The sequence below is a fragment of the Salmo salar genome, chromosome 02, assembly GCF_965601325.2.
Source record: "Salmo salar chromosome 02, fSalSal1, whole genome shotgun sequence".
Lineage (NCBI taxonomy): Eukaryota > Metazoa > Chordata > Actinopteri > Salmoniformes > Salmonidae > Salmo > Salmo salar.
The window spans coordinates 92,776,641-92,800,228 of record NC_138292.1 but is presented as its reverse complement, the minus strand read 5'-3'; positions in this window follow the sequence as shown (position 1 = coordinate 92,800,228).

Sequence of the window (23,588 nt, the reverse complement as noted above, 5' to 3'; positions counted from 1 at the left end):
AGTTCAACGTCTCACCTCATACTGTATTGGAGCAGCAGCAGCTGACTGCCCGGTTCAACGTCAGCTCACCGTCTCACCTCATACTGTATTGGAGCAGCAGCAGCTGACTGCCCGGTTCAACATCAGTTCAACGTCTCACCTCATACTGTATTGGAGCAGCAGCAGCTGACTGCCCAGTTCAACGTCTCACCTCATACTGTATTGGAGCAGCAGCAGCTGACTGCCCGGTTCAACGTCAGCTCACCGTCTCACCTCATACTGTATTGGAGCAGCAGCAGCTGACTGCCCAGTTCAACATCAGTTCACCGTCTCACCTCATACTGTATTGGAGCAGCAGCAGCTGACTTGATCGTTGATGCTAATCATCATGTTTGAATCTGAGAGTAAATAGAGCCCACTACACTCTAAAAATGAAGGGTTCAACTGGAGTTGTTCTCAGATCCCCTAAGAACCGTAGGGTTCTTGGTCAATGAAAAACAGCCCCAAAGGGTTCTTCAAAGAACTTGTTAGAAGGTGGGTTCATCGAGGAACCTCCGTTGTTGCTGGACTTCTTCCGGGAACTTCGCAATTACAACTGAAAACGATGGTGACAAGTTTGGATGCGACAACAGTTAAAAAGGTTAAGTTGGGTTGATGTTTGGCTCTGAATATGTCTCGAAATAATTTATTATAATAATATAACATACTAATAATGAATTACGAAGACAATGATGGTTTTCTGTGAATATCTTCCATAACGTTACTATAGTTAATGAACGTAAATATTAGAAAGTCGGGTTTGACCGTCGGCGTTGTATGAGCTACAGTACAGTACCGTTAGCTAGCTAGCTAACGTTATGTCCTAACTAGACACAACTAGGTTTGGATTATTTCCTCAACTATATTCTTTCCCATATATTGTATATCGTTTCCATAAATGCAATATGGCTTTACACTCATTAACGTAAGTTTCCAATCTAGAGCAGTTCTCACTTTTGTGATAATGAACTAGCTAACGTTAGCTTCGTTAACTAACTAACTATTTAACTTTGATGGGGAGAACATCCACACCCTCGAGGACGTCCCCATGGGACTTGGGGCTCTGCTACGGCTGGATTTTTTATTTTCTCTTAAATTTCCCCAAAATGTCAGAAAAACAATTATGTTGTTAAGTTCCTGTGTTCTGGGGATCTGAGAAGTTGGGGTGAAGTTACCAGGGCCGGTCATAAAGATGGAAAACCTCCTAACATAACTAAGTGGATACGATATACACACTAAAGCTGAAAAATCTGTATTTAGCATCAAGTCTACAATGTTGTTAGTTTCCCTATGATTCATTCATTTTTAATGTTATTTTTATAGTACATCATTATTTATTTTTTATATGTCATGAAAAGCACTATACTAAGTAAATGTATTATTTATTATGGTCTGACATGTCTGCAGAAATGTTGCAATTTTGTAATGTGTTTTGTTTGGTAAATTGTTTTGTAAATATTAATTCACATTTGTGGTACCACTAAATAAACAATGAATTATTTAAATCAATATTGTTATTATTATTAAAATATTGTTTTATAATGGAGAGAGGGTGGACAGGGAGTTAAAAAATGAACCCCAAAAGGTTCTTTGAGGAACCATATGATAAGGGGTTCTTTGGAGAACTTATAGGGGTTCCCGCACAGTTTCAATTTGAAGAACCCCTACAGGATACTCCAGGAACCTTTACTTTTTAGAGTGTATATTGATAAAAGTCACCTTGTCCGAGAGACATTTACATAGTTATACACAGCCCAATTTGGGATGACTATTTTAGGGCGAAATAGCGGCCACAACAGACAGACCTGATATCGCCCATAATTCGACGTCCTTGGACGTCACGTGCTTACTGGGTATGACCAAAGTTATTCTATTTATCTACACTTTGTAGTACATTTTTACACTATAATAAATGTTTCTGATGCCACATCGCCCATTTTCATAGGGAGTCGTTGGTTTTTAGGGGCAGTCGCTTTTTAGCTTTTTGTCTGAAAGTATTTTCTCAACTGCGATACCAACTCCAGTCAGCAGATGGCGATGTGCGTCTTTCAGGTGATTCTGCCACTGTGACGTATAATCTAGTGGACGGGGCGCTTCTTCAGCATCAACAGCAAGTCAGCCACCATGGTTTACTTTAACTTTATGGAAAAAGGTTTATTCAATAAATCTAGCAACTCCTCTCATACTGGGAAGAACCCCCCCAGGCCTTAAGGGCAGTTTATTTCAAATGTAGTACCTGGACGGAGAAAATCCAATTAGCGTTTTATAGTTACATCGTTAGGGTAACTTACCCTAAAGTGGACACACTCCCATCAGTTTCTGAGACAATTGCCCAGACTTTGTAGACAGTTTAATAATGCTTAACACTCATCTTTATCAAATGATCCATTAAAGATACCAACTCAAAACCTACGTTAGTCTACATATGGGTTGCTTAAATTGTATCTAATTATATTCCCAGTATTACTTTATCAAATCTCTACTAATCGATTATACACACATACAATTTATCATATTTTTATATATTCACAGAATCCATATAAAACTTAAGAAACTCTCAGGTACTCACAACAACCATTCCATTTGCTTTTTCAAGCCTCCCAGGAACTTTAGACCTTCTGCTGCTTTCTAAAATTTCATCCCGCTTATTATCCACATTTCAATCATCTGATTAAGCATATTTCTATATGTTACTATCCAGACGACAGATTAAGACTCATTTCCCCAGTCACACAACTCTCATATCACAGTCACACAACTCTCATATCACAGTCACACAATGCTATTCTCATAACTAGTAAACACAGATTCTAGTTTTCATCCAGTTCACACAGAGAGCTGACTCAGCCTCAGAGCCTCCTGACTGGGCCCTGTTTACACCTCCACACAGGAATACACACTCAGAGCCTACGAGGCTTCTCTAAAAACTCCACTTTGCGTGTTTCGCTCACCTCTTTCTTTTTTTAAAACTACGTTCGAGATGTGGTATCCACTCGGCTCGCTGCCTCTCAGAACAAAGGTGGGCCCATTTGCTCCGTTCCCCAAGTGTGGTCTCCCTGAGATCCCAAGTTTGAGGGATCCCTCATGCACCATTTACCCTGGTCACCAGGAGCGGTCACCAAGTGAAGATTCACATCCCCATCGCCAACTGTGGTGATTAATTTCTTTAAAAACTTATAACACAAGTCAGAGTTATTCTTAAACTAAATCTTTATTCACTTATAAAGGAGCAGGTCAATACAACGTACACATATAAAGCGAATCATTTGAGTGCCCTACGATAATGATGGCTGGTGGACCCACGGGACAAAAGTACAAAGGTCTTTTATAGCCCTTTCAACCTACATGACCAACAACAGATGTATAGAACGGGTCACAAGGTTAAGATTTGTATGAAAGATACTTATAATTCTCAGCAGACAGTATCTGCTGTAAAAACAGTACTCTTTGTGTAGAGTCCTGGGTCTGGCCCTGGGGTCATCTCTCCCTACTACCATATAGAACAGAAACATTAACTCATGCTCTGGAATGCGGTCTCTTTAGGTTTTATCACCCAAAAGACATTGTAAATCTCCTGTCAGTGTTTTCTCCCAGAGGCCCATCCTCAGTAGAACACACAGACACAATAGTTCTAAGAACCCTCTATTCTGTTAATAAAACAACCATTTGATGCAATAAAAGTATTATAATATAATCTTGCAGTTTTGCTCACAGTGTCCACTGAAAGTTGACTAGTAACAACAACTGGGACCTAAAAGACACCCACCATGAGACCCACTAAATCTGCCCAAGAAGAGGCAAACAAAAGAAAACCCCACACCAAACTTAAAGACAGGAAGCAAACCAAAAAGGTGGAGCAACTAAAGGTGTTGACTCTCCACATGTATCAAGACAACTGGAGCACTGGGCCAGACACTCTTAAATAGAACCTGGACCAGCTCAGGTGAAACACCTTCCCACTAACGAGATGGACAAGCCAGCACAGGTGTAACACATACTGACTAACGAGGTGACACCTATCAGTGCTAACGAGCTACACGTGCTAACAAGCTAGACGCGCTAGACGTGTCAGCATTTAAAAACAAGAAAAACACATTTCTAAATAATATTATAGAATCAAAATATTTTTTATCCTTTTTCTTACTATAGAATCCTAAAACTCACTAGCTTCTAGAACTCTCGTCGTCCTAAAACTCACTAGCTTCTAGAACTCTGGTCTTCCTAAAACTCACTAGCTTCTAGAACTCTCGTCTTCCTAAAACTCACTAGCTTCTAGAACTCTCGTTCCCTTGGAACGAGCCCAAACAAAACTCATCTCCAAAACGTAAAAACGTGCAGTCAAAATAAATTGTAATCCATGGTAATGCACTGACAAAACACAAAACTTTTTGACTGCCCACCCTTGAGACAATCAGCAACCAAGTTGTCCTTACCACAGACATGTCTGATTTCAAGAGGAAACTCCTGCAATATCCGTAGTAACTTTCCACCTCACAGCTTCTCTCTCTTTTCAGGGTTCACTAGATAGGCATGTTGTTGGATCAGGGCCCAGTCCCCAATGTCATGCTCTAGTACATCTGGGTTGGCACATCTGAGAATGAACCCTGATATTCTAAAAGCAGGGCAACAATGTCAATATAATTGTACCAAAAATTGTCAGTTGGTTGCATAAATAATTATGATTACTTAATGTTTCATGAAATGTTAAACATGAAATATAAAAACCAAATGTACACCCCTTTGTTAATATGTATTAGCAATAATTCACTTAATGGTGAGGCATAAAATGTATCTTTTGTCAGGCTGAATGTTTGAAATATGAGGTGATTTGAGTCATGCTTCTTCAGTAGTGGAATAAAGAAATGTAGCACTTGAATGTTGTAAATAAATACTGGAGTGATGTAGGATTGTTCATATAATTGATTATAGACCAATTTATTGTAATGCGACTATGTGTATAGGCTGTAAGTACGTTGAAATTAAATTGTTTTCTTTTCAACTTTCACTTTCGACTAAAACCAAACTTATATTGTACATCGGGCATAGTCTTATTTTCAACGACATTTTGCTAGGTGAGATATCCCCAATGTCACAGTTTAAACGTGTCCAAATCAATAGTCCAAATGCAGAAACAGTTTGTGATAAATTGGAAACCTAAACATAAAATGTAATACATACACAAACATCTGCCACAATAATCATATTACTTGTATTTTTTTAAACAGGCACCTTATAAACTGCACAAGCACCAAAAACACTGTTGTTTTGACAAGTAGCAATAAATCACTGATCGATTAGGGGGGAAATCAGGTTGTACGTGCTGTTGAAACTAACACAACTAAAAAAACACATGGAAATGGGAGATATATTTTACCTCACTGGTTAGAGGACAACCTGCAGGAGACAGTCAGCTACATTTTGGAGTGATGCATTTAAATGAAGGGGTCGCTAAACAAAGGAACAAACACTTATTTGTCATAACTCATCGATATCATGTTGAAATCATTTGAGCTGAGAGGAGGGAGATGAGGTTGCACGTCCTGTTAAAACTAACAGCTCAAAAACCACACGGAATCTGGGAATAATGTGTACATCACTGGTTAGAGGACAACTTGTAGAAAACAGCTAGCTCCATTTTGAAGTGTTGCATTTTGATTCAAGTGCGTCACCAATGTGGTAAGTGTAACACAACTCTTTTTTTGTTAGTCACATTTTGTTAAATCACATAAATAGTAAATCTTCCATTTCAGAGTCTGGATTTTCTACCTGAGGCTAATATCCATATCATGTTGAAATCAATAGAACAGGGGACAAACGTTTAGGGTTCTACATTGTGACATCATTAAAATACTCCTACTACAATGTTGAAACATTGTACATTGTGACATCATTAAAATACTCCTACTACAATGTTAAAACATTCTACATTGTGACATTAATTCATTGATATCATGAAACAACTCCTTCTTGTATGTATTTTCTGATATTTGATCAGAAATCTTTAACAGATTATCTCTGGTCACAGCTACGAGATTTCTCTCCTGTGTGTGTTCTCTGGTGTTTAGTCAGACGCCCAGACTCAGTAAAACTCTTCCCACACTGATCACAGCTATACGATTTCTCTCCTGTGTGTGTTCTCTGGTGTAATATCAAACCCCCAGACTCAGTAAAACTCTTCCCACACTGATCACAGCTATACGATTTCTCTCCTGTGTGTGTTCTCTGGTGTAATATCAAACCCCCAGACTCAGTAAAACTCTTCCCACACTGATCACAGCTATACGATTTCTCTCCTGTGTGTGTGTTCTCTGGTGTAGAGTCAGATTGCTAGATGCAGCAAAACTCTTTCCACATTGATCACAGCTATAAGGTTTATCTCCTATGTGTTTTCTCTGGTGTAATGTCAGATGGCCAGATTGAACAAAACTCTTCCCACATTGATCACAGCTATAAGCTTTCTTGCCTGTGTGCGTTCTCTTGTGTCGAGTCAGAATGCTAGATTTAATAAAACTCTTCCCACATTGATCACAGCAATAGGTTTTCTCTCCTGTGTGTATTCTCTGGTGCACTGTCAGATGGCCAGATCGACATAAAACTTTTCCCACATTGATCACAGCTATAAGGTTTCTGTCCTGTGTGTGTTCTCTGGTGTTTAGTAAGACCCCCAGACTCAGTAAAACTCTTCCCACACTGATCACAGCTAAAAGATTTCTCTCCTGTGTGTATTCTCTGGTGCACTCTCAGCTCTCCAGATTGACCAAAACTCTTCCCACATTGATCACAGCTATAAGGTTTCTCTCCTGTGTGTGTTCTCTAGTGTACAGTCAGAGCCAGATGAAGAAAAACTCTTCCCACATTGATTACAGCTATATGGTTTCTCTCCTGTGTGTATTCTCTGGTGTTGAGTCAGATGGCAAGATTGACCAAAACTCTTCCCACATTGATCACAGCTATAAGATTTCTCTCCTGTGTGTGTTCTCTGATGAATTTTAATGCCTGATGAGGTGAATCTCTTCCCACAGTCAGAGCAGCAGTGAGTTCTCTTCCCTGTGGATCTCTGCAGGTGTTTCTTGAGGTGTTCTGATCTGGAGAGACTCTTCTCTGCCTCGTCAGCATCATGATGTTGTTGGGGCTCCCCAGAGGATCCACGACTGTCCCGCCTCTCTCCTGTGTGAATGAAAGTCAGACAGATGGTTAAAGGCCCACAACAGCAGAAATCCATTGTTTATTTGAGGTAAAAGGTGATGCCCAGATCATACCCATGAAGTTGTATAACAATTGACGTCTGTTAAATTATTTGACAATTAAGACAGTCAAGTTAGCAACAATCATATTTTGTCTTGTTTTCACATTAGTAGTAACTAGAAATAAGGTATTAAAATTCTTGAAACTCTAAGCAGTGTGCCAGATGACTTTTGGTCTCCAATATAGGCACCTTTCTGTTTTTCACAATGTATTCTGAATATTACAGCGCAAGATCAGGAGTGCTACTCAAGGAAACTCACATTAAGCTCTGTGTCTATTCACTAATTCACCACCGTGGGGGAAAACTCAGGGGAGTTCTCATAGGCTGACAGCAAAAATAGCCTCCATTTACAGGTTGCTTATGAGTGCATTTCACATTAAATATGGATTATAATTGTAGGGATCGCTTGAATCACCTGCATAATATGTTTGTGTTATTGTCGCAAATCAAATGCTTTATACTTAAACACTTCAACCAGTAAAATATTATTTGGCTAGCTTTGCCATCAGCCTGACAATGAGGGTTTGTACACTAAGTGTTTAACAAATTGGCCCATAACTTCACCTAACAACAACATAGACCTACTGTAGGACCCATAACTTCACCTAACAACATAGACCTACTGTAGGACCCATAACTTCACCTAACAATAACATAGACCTACTGTAGGACCCATAACTTCACCTAACAATAACATAGACCTACTGTAGGACCCATAACTTCACCTAACAATAACATAGACCTACTGTAGGACCCATAACTTCACCTAACAATAACATAGACCTACTGTAGGACCCATAACTTCACCTAACAATAACATAGACCTACTGTAGGACCCATAACTTCACCTAACAATAACATAGACCTACTGTAGGACCCATAACTTCACCTAACAACAACATAGACCTACTGTAGGACCCATAACTTCGACCCATAACTTCACCTAACAATAACGTAGACTTACTGTAGGACCCATAACTTCACCTAACAACAACGTAGACCTACTGTAGGACCCATAACTTCACCTAACAATAACATAGACCTACTGTAGGACCCATAACTTCACCTAACAACAACGTAGACCTACTGTAGGACCCATAACTTCACCTAACAATAACATAGACCTACTGTAGGACCCATAACTTCACCTAACAGTAACATAGACCTACTGTAGGACCCATAACTTCATCTAACAACAACATAGACCTACTGTAGGACCCATAACTTCACCTAACAATAACATAGACCTACTGTAGGACCCATAACTTCACCTAACAACAACATAGACCTACTGTAGGACCCATAACTTCACCTAACAATAACATAGACCTACTGTAGGACCCATAACTTAACCTAACAACAACATAGACCTACTGTAGGACCCATAACTTCACCTAACAATAACATAGACCTACTGTAGGACCCATAACTTCACCTAACAATAACATAGACCTACTGTAGGACCCATAACTTCACCTAACAACAACATAGACCTACTGTAGGACCCATAACTTCACCTAATAACATAGACCTACTGTAGGACCCATAACTTCATCTAACAACAACATAGACCTACTGTAGGACCCATAACTTCACCTAACAATAACATAGACCTACTGTAGGACCCATAACTTCACCTAACAACAACATAGACCTACTGTAGGACCCATAACTTCACCTAACAATAACGTAGACCTACTGTAGGACCCATAACTTCACCTAACAACAACGTAGACCTACTGTAGGACCCAATTTAATCATATAATTGGCCTATAGAAATCTGCACTTAATCCTATAATGGCCTATAGTAATCTGTATTAATATTATAATGGCCTATAGTAATCTGTACTTAATCCAAAATGGCCTATAGTAATCTGTACTTAATCCTATAATGGCCTATAGTAATCTGTACTAATCCTATAATGGCCTATAGTAATCTGTATTAATCCTATAATGGCCTATAGTAATTTGTATTAATATTATAATGGCCTATAGTTATCTGTACTTAATATTATAATGGCCTATAGTAATCTGTATTAATCTTATAATGGCCTATAGTTATCTGTATTAATCCTATAATGGCCTATAGTAATCGGTATTAATCCTATAATGGCCTATAGTAATCTGTATTAATATTATAATGGCCTATAGTAATCTGTATTAATATTATAATGACCTATAGTAATCTGTATTAATCCTATAATTGGCCTATAGTAATCTGTATTAATATTATAATGTCCTATAGTAATCTGTATTAATCCTGTAATGGTCTATAGTTATCTGTATTAATCCTATAATGGCCTATAGTTATCTGTACTTAATATTATAATGGCCTATAGTAATCTGTATTAATATTATAATGGCCTATAGTTATCTGTATTAATCTTATAATGGCCTATAGTAATCTGTACTTAATCCTATAATGGCCTATAGTAATCTGTACTTAATCTTATAATGGCCTATAGTAATCAGTATTAATCTTATAATGACCTATAGTAATCTGTATTAATATTATAATGGCCTATAGTTATCTGTATTAATCTTATAATGGCCTATAGTTATCTGTACTTAATCCTATAATGGCCTATAGTAATCTGTACTTAATCCTATAATGGCCTATAGTAATCTGTATTAATCTTATAATGGCCTATAGTTATCTGTATTGATCCTATAATGGCCTATAGTAATCGGTATTAATCCTATAATGGCCTATAGTAATCTGTATTAATATTATAATGGCCTATAGTAATCTGTATTAATATTATAATGACCTATAGTAATCTGTAATAATCCTATAATTGGCCTATAGTAATCTGTATTCATATTATAATGTCCTATAGTAATCTGTATTAATCCTGTAATGGTCTGTAGTTATCTGTATTAATCCTATAATGGCCTATAGTTATCTGTACTTAATATTATAATGGCCTATAGTAATCTGTATTAATATTATAATGGCCTATAGTTATCTGTATTAATCTTATAATGGCCTATAGTAATCTGTACTTAATCCTATAATGGCCTATAGTAATCTGTACTTAATCCTATAATGGCCTATAGTAATCTGTATTAATCTTATAATGACCTATAGTAATCTGTATTAATATTATGATGAACTATAGTAATCTCTATTAATATTATAATGACCTATAGTAATCTGTATTAATCCTATAATTGGCCTATAGTTATCTGTACTTAATATTATAACAGCCTATAGTAATCTGTATTAATATTATAATGACCTATAATAATCTGTATAAAGTATAGTCGCGCCACCAATATAATTGATCCAAGGAACTAGAGGGGAGGGGAAACCCCCCCTACAGGAAAGAACTTAGATGTGGAAACAATGGTGGAGTAAAGCTGAAGGGATATGGTTATTAGCATAAAGGGGAGGGACTATGACACTTGTATAAGCATGAAACTATATAATAGGAGTGGACTGAGTCCGGCAGTTGCTCCATGGACCAGCTCGGCTTGTTACTTTGTAATAAAGTCTATTTGGGGAATGACAGAATATTTCCACGACAGTTTATAAACATTGGAGTAAAAAAATGCTTATTTGGGGTTCTGATGGGGAATGACAGTTTTTTTTATTTTTAGATTTTACCCCTTTTTCGTGGTATCCAATTGGTAGTAGTCTTGTCTCATCACTGCAACTCCCTGACGGATTCGGGAGAGGCGAAAGTCGAGAGCCATGCGTCCTCCGAAACACAACCCAACAAAGCCATGCTTCTTGACACAATGCACATCCAACCCGGAAGCCAGCCGCACCATTGTGTCGGAGGACACCGTACACCTGGCGACCTGGTCCCATGGGCCTCCCGGTCGTGGCCAGCTGCGACAGAACCTGGGCACCAACCCAGAATCTCTGGTGGCACAGCCAGCACTGCGATGCCTTAGAAAACTGCGCCACCCGGGAGGCCTGGGGTATGACAGTTGAACTAAGCTCATGAGGCATGCGTTATATTCTTCAAGAATCAATGGCTATAAATAAATAATTATAAAGTCTAAATATGGATGTAGCTATTGCAGATTTCCCCTTTAACACCAAACATCAGTTCAACAACTGCAGAGTTTGTGCCTCTGTTTTTAACCTGTTTAGGATAGGGGGCAGTATTTTCACGGCCGGATAAAAAAACATACCCGATTTAATCTGGTTATTACTCCTGCCCAGAAACTAGAATATGCATATAATTAGTAGATGTGGATAGAAAACACCCTAAAGTTTCTAAAACTGTTTGAATGGTGTCTGTGAGTATAACAGAACTCATATGGCATGCCAAAACCTGAGAAGATTCCATACAGGAAGGTCCCTCTCTGACAATTTCTCGTCCTTCTATAGCCTCTTTATGGAAAATAGAGGATCTCTGCTGTAACGTGACATTTTCTAAGGCTCCCAGAAGGCGCCAGAACGGGGAATGATGACTCTGCAGTCCCTGGGTGAAAAACTGTAGGGGTTTTGGAAAGTGGTCGATCTGAGAACAATGACACGGATGCGCGCGTGCATGTGAAGACTCTATTCTCAGTGTTTGAACGGAAACAAGGTCTCCCGGTCGGAATATTATCGCTATTTTACGAGAAAAAAATCGCATAAAAATTGATTTTAAACAGCGTTTGACATGCTTCGAAGTACGGTAATGGAATATTTTGACATTTTTTGTCACGATACGCGCCGGCGCGTCACCCTTCGGATAGAGTCTTGAACGCAAGAACAAAACGCCGCTATTTGGATATAACTATGGATTATTTGGAACCAAAACAACATTGGGTGTCGAAGTAGAAGTCCTGGGAGTGCATTCTGACAAAGAACAGCAAAGGTAATCCAATTTTTATTATAGTAAACCTGAGTTTGGTGAGTGCCAAACTTGGTGGGTGTCAAAATAGCTAGCCATGATGGCCGGGCTATCTACTCAGAATATTGCAAAATGTGCTTTCACCGAAAAGCTATTTTAAAATCGGACACCGCGAATGCAAAAAGGAGTTCTGTATCTATAATTCTTAAAATAATTGTTATGTTTTTTGTGAACGTTTATTGTGAGTAATTTAGTAAATTCACCAGAAGTTTTCGGTGGGTATGATAGTTCTGAACATCACATGCTAATGTAAAAAGCTGTTTTTTTTTATATAAATATGAACTTGATTGAACAAAACATGCATGTATTGTATAACATAATGTCCTAGGAGTGTCATCTGATGAAGATCATCAAAGGTTAGTGCTGCATTTAGCTGTGGTTTTGGTGACATTATATGCTAGCTTGAAAAATGGGTGTGTGAGATTATTTCTGGCTGGGTACTCTCCTGACATAATCTAATGTTTTGCTTTAAAGCCTTTTTGAAATCGGACAATGTGGTTAGATAAAGGAGAGTCTTGTCTTTAAAATGGTGTAAAATAGTCATATGTTTGAAAAATTTAAGTTTTGGGATTTTTGAGGAGTTTGTAATTCGCGCCACGCTCTATCATTGGATATTGGCGAGGCGTTCCGCTAGCGGAACATCTAGATGTAAGATTAAGACAGTACTTACTAGTGTTAATCAGGGAACGGTTTCTCAAAACCATCTTATGGCTAAGTTCATCGTTAGAACCATTGGATGCCTTAAGATGAGTTTGGGAAACCGGGCCCAGATATCCAGTTTCCTCCTCTTCTTCCACCTCCTTTTTGGATGTGACAGTCATCTCCCCCTCCTCCTCTTTCACTCCAAAAAATGCTTCCCCCTCTCCTTTTACTGTAACATCCTCTTCTTCTTTCACTCTGAACGCGTCTTCCTCTTCTTTAACTGAAACGTCTTTCTCTTCTTCTTTCACTGTAACAGCCTCACCCTCTACTTGTTTTTGTAATTCAACAGCCTCCTCTTCCTCCTCCGCTTTGACGAGAGCTTCTTTCTCCGTCCAGCAGACCTCTTCTTTAGCAGGAGGAGAGTAGTTTAGTGAACTCATGGACGGAGATGTTAGCTAGCTAGGCTAATGTTAACTTAACCAGCCCACTAGCTGACTAATAACAACACAGTAAATATGAAATTAAATCAGATAACTAACTAGACGACAGAAGTGAGTTTAAAACACAGTGGCTAATATACACGAAAGCGCCTAAAGAGCTTTATTGGTTCGGCTATTTTGTCTAGCAAGCTACCGAGGTGGCTGACTAACTGTTGCTGCTGTTGAAAGAAGCGTTCCGTCCACTAGATTATACGTCACACAAACAGCATTACCTTTAATTCCCACATCGCCATCTGCTGAACTTGATTGAACAAAACATGCATGTATTGTATAACATAATGTGTAACACAGTTGAATAAAATATCTATTTTATTTTCAGACAAGTTAAAGTGTAGGAAGCATGAGTTTTTACTCACCAGTGTAACAACACAGTGTGGTTAAAAACGTAGAAACCTAGTTGTATTGAAGATCTGGTTACCTATAAGCACAACCAGTTCTGTTTTTGAATTATCACATATTTATATATTTTTTATTTTATTTTAGTTCACCTTTATTTAACCAGATAGGCCAGTTTAGAACAAGTTCTCATTTACAACTGCGAGCTGGCCAAGATAAAGCAAAGCAGTGCGACACAAACAACAACACAGAGTTACACATGGAATAAACAAACGTACAGTCAATTACACAATAGAAAAGTCTATATACAGTGTGTGCAAATGAGGTAAGATTAAGGAGGTAAGGCAATAAATAGGCAGTAGTGACGAAGTAATTACAATTTAGCAATTAAACACTGGAGTGATAGGTGTGCAGAAGATGGATGTGCAAGTAGAGATACTGGGGTGCAAAGGAGCAAAACAATAAAAAACAATATGGGGATGAGGTACAGTGGAAGTCGGAAGTTTACATACACCTTAGCCAAATACATTTAAACTCCGTTTTTCACAATTCCTGACATTTAATCCTAGTAAAAATTCCCTGTCTCAGGTCAGTTAGGCTCAACACTTTATTTTAAGAATGTGAAATGTCAGAGTAATAGTAGATAGAATTATTTCTTTCAGCTTTTATTTCTTTCATCACATTCCCATTGGGTCAGAAGTTTACATACACTCAATTAGTATTTTGTTAGCATTGCCTTTTAAATTGTTTAACTTGGGTCAAACGTTTCGGGTAGCCTTCCACAAGCTTCCCACAATAAGTTGAGTTGGATGAATCTTGGCCCATTCCTTCTGACAGAGCTCGTGTAACTGAGTCAGGTTTGTAGGCCTCCTTGCTCGCACACGCTTTTTCAGTTCTGCCCACAAATTTTCTATAGGATTGAGGTCAGAGCTTTGTGATGGCCACTCCAATACCTTGACTTTGTTGTCCTTAAGCCGTTTTGCCACAACTTTGGAAGTGTGCTTGGGGTCATTGTCCATTTGAAAGACCGATTTGCGAACAAGCTTTAACTTCCTGACTGATGTCTTGAGATGTTGCTTCAATATATCCACATCATTTTCCTCCCTCATGATGCCATCTATTTTGTAAAGTGCACCCAGTCCCTCCTGCAGCAAAGCACCCCCACAACATGATGCTGTCACCCCCGTGCTTCACGGTTGGGATGGTGTTCTTCGGCTTGCAAGCGTACCCCTTTTTCCTCCAAACATAACGATGGTCATTACGGCCAAACAGTTTCATCAGACCAGAGGACATTTCTCCAAAAAGTACGATCTTTGTCCCCATGTGCAGTTGCAAACCGTAGTCTGGCTTTTTATGGTGGTTTTGGAGCAGTGGCTTCTTCCTTGCTGAGCGGCCTTTCAGTTTATGACGATATAGGATTCATTTTACTTTGGATATAAATACATTTGTACCTGTTTCCTCCAGCATCTTCACAAGGTCCTTTGCTGTTGTTCTGGGATTGATTTGCACTTTTTGCACCAAAGTATGTTCATCTCTAGGAGACAGAACGCGTCTCCTTCCTGAGCGGTATGACGGCTGCGTGGTCCCATGGTGTTTATACTTGCGTACTATTGCTTATACAGATGAACGTGGTACCTTCAGGCGTTTGGAATTTGCTCCCAAGGATGAACCAGACTTGTGGAGGTCTACAATTTTTTTTCTGAGGTCTTGGCTGATTTCTTTTGATTTTCCCATGATGTCAAGCAAAGAGGCACTGAGTTTGAAGGTAGGCCTTGAAATACATCCACAGGTACACCTCCAATTGATTCAAATTATGTCAATTAGCCTATCAGAAGCTTCTAAAGCCATGACATCATTTTCTGGAATTTTCCAACCTGTTTAAAGGCAAAGTCAACTTAGTGTATGTAAACTTCTGACCCACTGGAATTACGATACAGTGAATTATAAGTGAAATAATCTGTCTGTTAACAATTGTTGGAAAAATTACTTGTGTTGTGCACAAAGCAGATGTCCTAACCAACTTGCCAAAACTATAGTTTGTTAAGAAGAAATGTATGGAGTGGTTGAAAAATGAGTTTTAATGACTCCAACCTAAATGTATGTAAACTTTCTACTTCAACTGTTTACAGATGGGCTATGTACAGGTGCAGTGATCTGTGAGCTGCTCTGACAGCTGGTGCTTAATTAAAGTTAGTGAGCGAGATATGAGTCTCCAGCTTCAGTGATTTTTGCAATTCGTTCCAGTCATTGGCAGCAGAAAACTGGAAGGAAAGGCGACCAAAGAGGTGTTGGCTTCGGGGATGACCAGTGAAATATACCTACTGGAGCTCGTGCTACCGGTTGGTGCTGCTATGGTGACCAGTGAGCTGAGATAAGGCGGGCTTTACCTATTTATTAATTTATGTATTAATATGTATTCATTTATTTCGGGATTCTTGGTAATCCACATCAGATTTATGGAGAATTGCTGTCGGTGAGTTGAAAATTGAATGGTCCTGGCATAGAAACGTATAAAGTTGACATTACATTATAAACTGTATATCATCTATACTGTGTGGGAGTGCTATTTATATCCCGTCACTACTGATCATACATCCATACTGGGTGTGTCCCATCATTGCAGCTTTGGAAATAAATGAACTATCCATTCATTGCTCCTTCCTGTGTTGACTCACTGACTAGGAAGGTCACGCTAGCTCGATATCTAGCTCAAGCTTGCAAACGTTAGTCACACCTCATGCTTTTCATGAACTGTGTGGTTGTGTTATCTAGAGGGAACCCGTTAGCACAGTAGGCTCTGGTGCCTCTTGCCGTGGGTTCAAAACGACAGAGGATATCAACCTGCTTGCTTGTTTTTTTGTTTTTTGTTGACACAACAGGCTGAAAAGCGTCAATGCTTCAGGAAGCTTTGTTTCCCCATCACTACTTTCCAGCATATTCTCTGTGAAGTCGACTACGGGAGTTTTGTCACTTTTTCCACCTTGGCTTACTGCTAGCGCACTAGCTGACAGACTTCTGGAATCTATCTATTTTGGATGTTGAAGATTTTCCAAGCCATCATTCTGTATGTCTCTGCTCTTTTGATCTGCAGTTATGTTTTAGTTGGGTTTTGTTAATCGGGTTCTAACTGGTCTCTGGTAGTTGGGCTCCAGCTCGCTGACCATAACTAGTTGGCTAAATAGCTAATGTTAGCTGGCTGGCTAAGATAACTGCATATAGCTAACATTCTTTGATATTTGGTTAGATAGCGTTATGTATTTCCAAAACGTTGGTTTACTTTAGTCACTCAAGTCATGAGTGGAAACTATTTGTTTAATTTGAAGTTATACATTTGAAGTTATTTCTGTTGTAGTTTACATCATAGGGAATAGGCTGGTCCTCCACACTACATCACACCTGACTTTATCATTCTTCTGAATTCTGATTGGATTAATGTAATAACTCCAAAAATAGAACAGTGAGGTTAACTTTGGATTGGGACTTTATTTGATATTTTATAAACAATACAAAACATACACACAACAACATCATACAAACATTAACTACATCACACCTGCCCAGACCCACTAGAACACACCTCCATCTCCATTAACTACATCACACCTGCCCAGACCCACTAGAACACACCTCCATCTCCATTAACTACATCACACCTGTCCAGACCCACTAGAACACACCTCCATCTCCATTAACTACATCACACCTGTCCAGACCCACTAGAACACACCTCCATCTCCATTAACTACATCACACCTGCCCAGACCCACTAGAACACACCCCCATCTCCATTAACTACATCACACCTGTCCAGACCCACTAGAACACACCTCCATCTCAATTAACTACATCACACCTGTCCACTAGAACACACCTCCATCTCCATTAACTACATCACACCTGTCCAGACCCACTAGAACACACCTCCATCTCCATTAACTACATCACACCTGTCCAGACCCACTAGAACACACCTCCATCTCCATTAACTACATCACACCTGTCCAGACCCACTACAACACACCTCCATCTCCATTAACTACATCACACCTGTCCAGACCCACTAGAACACACCTCCATCTCCATTAACTACATCACACCTGTCCACTAGAACACACCTCCATCTCCATTAACTACATCACACCTGTCCAGACCCACTAGAACACACCTCCATCTCCATTAACTACATCACACATGTCCAGACCCACTAGAACACACCTCCATCTCCATTAACTACATCACACCTGTCCAGACCCACTAGAACACACCTCCATCTCCATTAACTACATCACACCTGTCCAGACCCACTAGAACACACCTCCATCTCCATTAACTACATCACACCTGTCCACTAGAACACACCTCCATCTCCATTAACTACATCACACCTGTCCAGACCCACTAGAACACACCTCCATCTCCATTAACTACATCACACCTGTCCAGACCCACTAGAACACACCTCCATCTCCATTAACTACATCACACCTGTCCACTAGAACACACCTCCATCTCCATTAACTACAATCACCTGTCCACTAGAACACACCTCCATCTCCATTAACTATATCTCACCTGCCCAGACCCACTAGAACACACCTCCATCTCCATTAACTACATCACACCTGTCCAGACCCACTAGAACACACCTCCATCTCCATTAACTACATCACACCTGTCCAGACCCACTAGAACACACCCCCATCTCCATTAACTACATCACACCTGTCCAGACCCACTAGAACACACCTCCATCTCCATTAACTACATCACACCTGTCCACTAGAACACACCTCCATCTCCATTAACTACATCACACCTGCCCAGACCCACTAGAACACACCTCCATCTCCATTAACTACATCACACCTGTCCAGACCCACTAGAACACACCTCCATCTCCATTAACTACATCACACCTGTCCAGACCCACTAGAACACACCTCCATCTCCATTAACTACATCACACCTGTCCAGACCCACCAGAACACACCTCCATCTCCATTAACTACATCACACCTGTCCAGACCCACCAGAACACACCTCCATCTCCATTAACTACATCACACCTGTCCAGACCCACTAGAACACACCTCCATCTCCATTAACTACATCACACATGTCCAGACCCACTAGAACACACCTCCATCTCCATTAACTACATCACACCTGTCCAGACCCACTAGAACACACCTCCATCTCCATTAACTACATCACACCTGTCCAGACCCACTAGAACACACCTCCATCTCCATTAACTACATCACACCTGTCCACTAGAACACACCTCCATCTCCATTAACTACATCACACCTGTCCAGACCCACTAGAACACACCTCCATCTCCATTAACTACATCACACCTGTCCAGACCCACTAGAACACACCTCCATCTCCATTAACTACATCACACCTGTCCACTAGAACACACCTCCATCTCCATTAACTACAATCACCTGTCCACTAGAACACACCTCCATCTCCATTAACTATATCTCACCTGCCCAGACCCACTAGAACACACCTCCATCTCCATTAACTACATCACACCTGTCCAGACCCACTAGAACACACCTCCATCTCCATTAACTACATCACACCTGTCCACTAGAACACACCTCCATCTCCATTAACTACATTACACCTGCCCAGACCCACTAGAACACACCTCCATCTCCATTAACTACATCACACCTGCCCAGACCCACTAGAACACACCTCCATCTCCATTAACTACATCACACCTGTCCAGACCCACTAGAACACACCTCCATCTCCATTAACTACATCACACCTGTCCAGACCCACTAGAACACACCCCCATCTCCATTAACTACATCACACCTGTCCAGACCCACTAGAACACACCTCCATCTCCATTAACTACATCACACCTGTCCACTAGAACACACCTCCATCTCCATTAACTACATCACACCTGCCCAGACCCACTAGAACACACCTCCATCTCCATTAACTACATCACACCTGTCCAGACCCACTAGAACACACCTCCATCTCCATTAACTACATCACACCTGTCCAGACCCACTAGAACACACCTCCATCTCCATTAACTACATCACACCTGTCCAGACCCACCAGAACACACCTCCATCTCCATTAACTACATCACACCTGTCCAGACCCACTAGAACACACCTCCATCTCCATTAACTACATCACACCTGTCCAGACCCACTAGAACACACCTCCATCTCCATTAACTACATCACACCTGTCCAGACCCACTAGAACACACCTCCATCTCCATTAACTACATCACACCTGTCCACTAGAACACACCTCCATCTCCATTAACTACATCACACCTGTCCACTAGAACACACCTCCATCTCCATTAACTACATCACACCTGTCCAGACCCACTAGAACACACCTCCATCTCCATTAACTACATCACACCTGTCCAGACACACTAGAACACACCTCCATCTCCACCACATGGCCTCAAACTGAACCATTTTATTTCTCTCTGTCGCCCAGAACTTTACATGTTTAGATAATAAAGCATTTGACCTTTTATTGCGTTAACAATGGAGGATTGGTTGATTTCCAGTTTTTAAGTATAGTATTTAAGATGATTGACGAGAACAGTATCATCCAACCATCGGGTAACTTGTTTCATGCGCATCAAAGGTGAGGGTGAATTTCAGATGTTCACTGCTTGTATTGATGAAGGAGTGGAATCGATGAAGTTCCTCTGCTGTCCCCTGGAATAGATGGAACACGTCATCAATGAAGACATTTACAGAGCCTGATGAGGTGCTAGAATGGATTGTTAGGGCTGACAATCACATTCTTCTCTAACAACCCCGCATACAGATTGGCATAATTAGATGCTATTTTTTAAACTACAATGACCAAAATGAACTGCGTGCATACTTGTCTTGTCTGTTTCTTTTACACCTGCTATGTAAAAGAGACACAAGAATGCACGATGGTCAATGCTATCTGGGATCCTTGGGACATCCCTACCCTAAACCCTAACCATAACCATAACCCCTACTTTATTGCGAGCACATTGTGACATTAGTGCATCCAGACCTAATGCAGCTTGGAGTGATCGGATGACAGAAGTCACATTTAGGTGCCAGGTGTAACTGAGGCCATAGATGCTCCATATCCATTACTTTGAGTGTTTTATATAATATGACGAAATGTGTTTGTGTGTTGCAGGGACAGTCAGAAATGGAACAGCAAGGCCACAGAACATGACATAATCAGAGCTGTGGGAGACCACCTCAAGCCCCTGGTAGAGCCGGGGGTGGTGTTTACCACTCCACCACGCCTTCAGCAGGCTGGAAAAGTGGGATTGATCTGGTTGATCCATTTATTTCAGTTTTCAGTACTTGAGTCCTTTGACATGGGATTGATACTGATTTACATACTAAAGAGGGACCAAGAGTCTGTTGATTGTTCAGTCATTGGGTGCATTTGGTGAAATCAAATCAAGCTTTATTTATACAGCACATTTCAGACATGGATGCAACACAATGGCTGCACAGGAAAAAACTATGAAAATAAACAGAAATATTTAGTACACAAACATAAGAGGATAAAAAACATTAGACTAACAACTGAAAGACTACTGAGCATTCTAAGGAAATGCCATTGATTACAATATTAATTGGATGCAATATTCAACCCAAAATATAACTTGTTTTTTTAGGAGGGGCTCTGAAAGACACTATGGGGGTGTCCACTGAAAGGTAACTAGAAACAACAACTGGAACCTAAAAGACACCCACCATGAGACCCACTAAATCTGCCCAAGAAGAGGAAAACAAAAGAAAAACCCACACCAAACTTAAAGACAGGAAGTAAACCAAAAAGGTGGAGCAACTAAAGGTGTTGACTCTCCACATGTATCAAGACAACTGGAGCACTGGGCCAGACACTCTTAAATAGAACCTGGACCAGCTCAGGTGAAACACCTTCCCACTAACGAGATGGACAAGCCAGCACAGGTGTAACACATACCGACTAACGAGGTGACACCAATCAGTGCGTCCTACGTGCTAACGAGCTAGACGTGCTAGCGGGCTAGACGTGCTAACGGGCTAGACGTGCTAACGGGCTAGACGTGCTAACGAGCTAGACGTGCTAACGAGCTAGACATTCTAAAGTCCAACCTCAAAACATAAATGGAAAAACCAAAGCCTGTAACACCTTCCCCATTAAGACAACAAATATATCCTATATTTTTGATGGACAAGTTTGCTCACCACCAACCGAAAACAACTTCATTTCCCAATATAATCAACTAAATTGATTCCCTTCTACAATATAAACATGGTGTCTACTGGCTGTCAACAATAAAATGAAAAAATGAAAAAAAACACATTTCTAAATAATAATATACAATCGTATCTTTTCTCCTTTTTCTTTCTATAGAATCCTAAAACTAACTAGCTTCTAGAACTCTCGTCTTCCTAAAACTCACCAGCTTCTAGAACTCTCGTCCCCTTGGAACGAGTCCAAACAAAACTCATCTCCAATACGGAGAAACATGCAGTCAAAATAAATTGTGATCCATGGCAACGTACTGGCTAAACGCAAAACACAAATATTTTTGACTGCCCACCCTTGAGACAATCAGCATCCAAGTTGTCCTTACCACGGACATGTCTGATTTCAAGAGGAAACTCCTGCAATATCCGTAGTAACTTTCCACCTCACTGCAGAGCTTCTCTCTCTTCTCAGGGTTCACTAGATAGGCATGTTGTTGGATCGGGGCCCAGTCCCCAATGTCATGCTCTGGTACATTTGGGTTGGCACATCTGAGAATGAACCCTGATATTCTAAAAGCATTGTCAGTTGGTTACATAAATAATTATGATTACTAAATGTTACATGAAATGTAAATATGAAATATTTAGTTGCATAGTCCTTTTTTGAAAGTATTTTCAATTACATGTTGCTAGGTGGGATATCCCCAATGTCAAAACACAGTTTTAGTTTTAACGTGTACAAATCAATAACCAATATGCAGAAACAGTTTGGGATATATTGAAAACCTAAACATAAAATGGGCCATACTGTATACAGAAACATCTGCCACAACAATCATATTACTTGTATTTTTTTAAAACAAGCACCTTATAAACTGCACAAGCACCAAAAACGCTGTTGTTTTGACAAGTAACAATAAATCACTGATATCGATTAGGGGGAAATCAGGTTGTACTTCATGTTGAAACTAACACAACAAAAAAAAACACATGGAAATGTGAGATATATTCTACCTCATTAGTTAGAGGACAACCTGCAGAAGACAGTCAGCTACATTTTGGAGTGATGTATTTAAATTTAGGGGTCATTAAACAAAGGAACACAACACTAATTTGTCATCACTCATCGCTAAAATCATTTGTGCGAGAGGGAGATGAGGTTGCACGCCCTGTTAAAACTAACAGCTAAAAAAACAAACGGAATCTGGGAATAATGTGTACATCACTGGTTAGAGGACAATTTGTAGAAAACAGCTAGCTACATTTTGAAGTGTTGCATTTTGATTCAAGTGTACGTTGGTAAGTGTAACACAACTTTTTTTGTTAGTCACTTTTTATTAAATCTCATAAATAGTACTCTTCCATTTCAGAGCCTGGATTTTCCCCCTGAGGCTAATATCCATATCGTGTTGAAATCAATAGAACAGGGGACAAACGTTTAGGGTTCTACATTGTGACATCATTAAAATACTCCTAGTACAATGTTAAAAACATTCTACATTGTGACATTAATTCATTGACTGAGGTATTTTATCTGATTATCTCTGGTCACAGTGATCACAGCTGAGGTTTCTCCTGTATGTGTTATATGGTGTGTAGTCCGCTTGCTAGACGTAGTAAAACTCTTCCCACATTGATTACAGCTAAAAGGCTTCTCTCCTGTGTGTTTTCTCTGGTGTTTAGTCAGACAGCTAGACTCAGTAAAGCTCTTCCCACATTGAGCACAGCTATAAGGTTT